Genomic DNA, 4,724 nt, shown 5'->3' with positions numbered 1-4,724 from the left:
TCGTCTCCCTTCCTCATCTCCATGGTTCTTATTATCACTTAATATCCTATCTGGACTTCAAGTTCCCCTGAATTAGCATCTAATTCTTAAAGCTTGCCTCTGGTTTCTGCATATTTTTATAATCTCTTTATATGCGTAACCACACTTTCCATAGCTTGGATCCTCTTAGAATTGTCTTCTACTGTATACATTAATTTGGTTATTTGAGTACTGTTCCTACTTTCTACCAGTTGGAAGAAAACCTATGACTTAGTTATGTTTGTGCCCCATTTACGCCTGAGCACAGAACATTGTGCATAATATACATTCAATAAACATTTGCTGAAATGATAAAGTTAAGAAAATGCCAAAATTAGTTTTTTGAATGCATGGCACAATTTCCTCCTACTTCTCGCTGATGCACAATATTACCACTCATGGGGATAATTTGGCTCTTTTTTTTTTTCTGAAGCCACAGAAAAAAAGCATCTTATAAGAATATGATTGCAGATGTACTTGTTTAGTCATCCAGGCAGTCAAACTGTGTTTTGATTATTTTAATTGTTTTATTTTAATACAGAATAATTTTTCCCTGGCTTTTTATGAGTCCTTGATAGCTGTTAAGTATATTAAAAAAACAAAAATGGAGAACTATCTTCTGTAATCTTCTACTGTTAGATGGTGGATCTCTATCATGATATAAATATATTATAACCAATTCTGTTAAAATTTAACTTTTAAATTAAAAAAGGAATAGCAGAAGCTTAACAGAAAATTTCCCCATAAAACTCTAGGCTTTAGAAGCATACAACTTTTTAAGTAAAGTGAAACTTGAATATTTACTCCCCACTATTTCATTTAATTGGGCTCCTTTTCAAATATAATTTACATGTCATTTCTTCACCATTTTTTTTTTTAGCTTTGAAAGCTGTATTTGTTGAGAAAAACCTGTTTCCCAAAGACTTTCTGGATCGTGAAAGAAGAGCCAAGCAATTATGTCAAGAAACAAGTAGTGAAGTGAATATAAAAAGAAATAAGAAGCAATTATAACTGAAAGAAAAATAAATATTTCATTGACACATGAAATATGTGTATGAAATGCAGAAAATAATTTTTAAAAATGCCATCTTTTTTACTTTATATTTCAACTTCAGAAAGTTTTGTTTTCAGACAATATTCTTACCCATTACTTTTCACTTTCTATTTTCAATAAAACAAAGATTGGACTCAGAGGGGATGGTATCAATTGGTATTACCTATTCTCAAGTGTTTTTATATAAAAAATGTACAATTTCAGAACAAAGCATTCTGACCTTTGGTTGCTTCTATAGACAAATGTTTTGGTCATTTTTCTTTTCGAAAGCCTCGTTCAAATTAAACATGGAAAGTATTGACACAGTGAATATCTATAAACTTAACTAAGAAACTATGCCCACTTATTTATACTTTCTAGTTTTGTGTGTGAGTTTTTTAAATGATACTGATAATGAAATAAGACCTTGTCAGTAGCAGCTGTTCTATTAGTTATTATTGATTTATATGCACTCTTATATGAAGTTATTGAGAAATTACTGCATAAGTTCTACTTCTACTCTAAAAGTGAGTAGCATAGTACAGACAAAGTGGTATAGTCTCAAGAAAAGAAGGGTTCTAAGGTTATATAAAGAACTCAGTCTGTGTGGAAGGTCAAGTAGACAATATTTGGTTCTGAAACACAATGCCTTACCTTTTTGGTCCATTTTTCTTTATAAATAGCATCTTCCATCAGGAAAACAATATTCTTTTTTTTAAATCCTTACCCAAGGATATGTTTCTATTGATTTCAGAGAGAGAAAGAAAGGGAAAGGGAGAGAGAGAGAGAGAGAGAGAGAGAGATCAATGTGAGAGAGAAGCATTGATTGGTTGCCTCCTTTATGTACCCCGACCCAGTAAATGCCCTGACCAGGAGTGGAACCCATGACCCTTCAGTGCATGGGACAATGCTTCTACCAAATGAACCACATGGTCAGGGCAGGCAACCAGTATTCTTATGCTGCTTTATTTATTCTGTCCTGTAAGAATAATTAATAAATTCTTTCACACAACATTACTATATATTTGTATTTTAAAGTGTCTTTCCAAAATATTTGAATTTTAAGAAGACTTTTGCACAATAATAAAGGAAATAACTAACAACATGTAGGGGCCTACTCTGTCCAGTAACTGCAAAAATTTACTGTGTTTAAACCCCACAATAACTATATGAAACATATCTATTTTAAGGTTAATATCTGAGAGTTGTATTCATTAAAAGAGTGCCCGATTATTGATGGTGAGTTGGGATTGGAGCCCAAATCCGTTTTACTCTAGAGATCATAGTTTTTGACCTTCACCATTCTGTTTACTCACCTCTCATTACTTATAAAGTCATGAAATTAACTCTAACAGAATTTTCAACATCAGTGGAGCAAGTTTTAATTTGGTGGAGAGGATGGCAGAGGAAAGGTTTTTAGAAGACAGTTGCCTATTCCATCTATAATTAATTGCATCCTGAGTCTGGCATTGTGACTTTTGTGTCTGTTGCTTTCCTTCTCATTAAGCAACAGTCACATATGAGGAAAATATAGGAGCAGGATACATGTGAAAGAATTGTGACGAATGCCTTCAGAGTGCTTAAGGCCATAGAAAGCATATTAAGAGGAACAAGAAATGGGAGGTCTAGTTTAAGAAAGAGTATTCATGGGAGATACAAGCTATCCTCAAAGGTTTCAAAGCTGTAGTGCACAAAAGAAGTAGAACTAATGAGCATAATTCTAACAAGGCAGATTCTAGAATTGCTTCCTAATACCTGTTAAAACCTGAAAAATTGTCTCATTCTCTTCCCATTGACACTTCCCATCTTGGTGCAGAGTAGCTGGCAGCAGGCACACTGTATGGCTGTAAAAGGAAGGAGATGCCTAGAGAAGATCCACCGGATAATATGCTTACTGGAGCCAAGAGTGTGGAAGGGGTCAAACGGGAGGGGCGGGGGGGGGAATGAAGGGTGTGAGGGCAGAGGGGGTGAGTGGAGGAGATGACCAGCATGGTTGGAAGAGTAATTACATTGAGCAAATGAGAACTGAATAAATAAATGAATAAAATTAGTAAATATATTGAGGATAATGAGCGCTAGATATCACATTGTTGTAGAAAGTAATTGCAAAACGTGAAAGGAGGAAAACTAGAAAGAACTCTGAGATTTTGAATCGGGATTAGAGGTTCCAGATATCAGTGTGAATTCATGGTTTTAGACAGGAAGATAAACAGTAAAATGGAATATTTAGGAGTGATAGATAGGAAGTTATGTTTGTAGCTTGCTCTCAAATGGTTAAAAATATAAATTATAATGTGTATATGTATATATTTATACACATACACTCAACACACCGCATAAATGTATCCACATACAAACATATTTTAAAGATAGGTGGATGGGTAGATAAAAATTAGTTATATAGATAGAGTACACATGTGCTGAAATGTCAACTGGGGAAACTGAGAGAGAAGCGTGGGAGATAGTAGTTCTTTGTGTTATATCAGTACTTTTCTGTTAACTTAAAAGTATTTCAATGTAAATTATTTTTTTAAAATGAAAATGTTGCCTTGGGGCAGAGGATTCTTTGAGATGTTCAGCAAGAGGCTGAATAACACACACAGGCAGATTGCAGAGAATTCTTCCACTGGTTGGGAGATTTGATCAGACAATTCATCATTTCAAACTTTGAGCATATGATTTATGAGTCATATATTGCTGACAATATAGTAGAGTGAAGATTGAGCCACATTTCCAGAAATTTAAAGGAATATTGAGATGTTAAGGACATGTAATACGGGTACCAAATAGTTTGCAAAGACTCATTTCCCCTTCCATCCATCCATCCATCCATCCATCCATCCATCCATCCATCCATCCATCCAATTATTGAAGGCATATGCAAGGGACTGTTTCAGATGCCAGCTATATACAAATAAATACAACCATCTTCTCCTGCCATCATCTTTCTGAAGTGAAAGCACATAAAATGTCACGGTCTATTAAACAATGGTTGAATGAGCCCCTTAGTTTTTCTAGAATAATTTAGAAATTATTTTACTAGACATATTTTACTTTCTCTACCCCTAGAGAATACTTTGTTTGAAGTTATTAGTCTGAAATTGTGTGATTGATATAGATAGACCTCTCTATAGCCGATTGCATGTGCAAAGCAGCAAGTTGTGTGTATCTCTAAACCCCAATTTGGTGCTTTTTGTATGAAACGAATGAAGAGGAGCTGTCTCACAAGCATATTTAATGAGAAAAGAGTTTTGAAAAGTATGAGAGTATCTTTTAATGTTACTGTTTCTAATACTTAAGAACAAAACATACACAAAAAGAAAAAGCAACGACAACGTTTAATTATGTCTTACTCTTTTACAGCTCACAGCATCTAGCTGTGTTAAGCTGGTAGCAGGGTCCCACTTATCAAATGTTAAAAGTACTGAAGACGTTATATGCTATTTCTGAAATTAACATTTAGGTTTAATTATTTAAGACTCATTTTTCTACAGTGAAAAGAACTTGTCACATTAAAATAGGATGTGCCAACCCTGGCTCGGGTGGCTCAGTTGGGTGGAGCATCCTCCTGTGCATTGAAGGGCTGCAGGTTAGATTTTCTGTCGGGCACAGGATTCCCCAATCAGGACACATATGGTGGGGAGGCAACCTTTCAATGTCTCTTCTCTCTCTC

This window comes from Myotis davidii, unplaced genomic scaffold, assembly GCF_000327345.1.
Source record: "Myotis davidii unplaced genomic scaffold, ASM32734v1 scaffold1307, whole genome shotgun sequence".
In the NCBI taxonomy this organism is placed as follows: domain Eukaryota; kingdom Metazoa; phylum Chordata; class Mammalia; order Chiroptera; family Vespertilionidae; genus Myotis; species Myotis davidii.
This window is presented reverse-complemented; position numbering follows the sequence as displayed.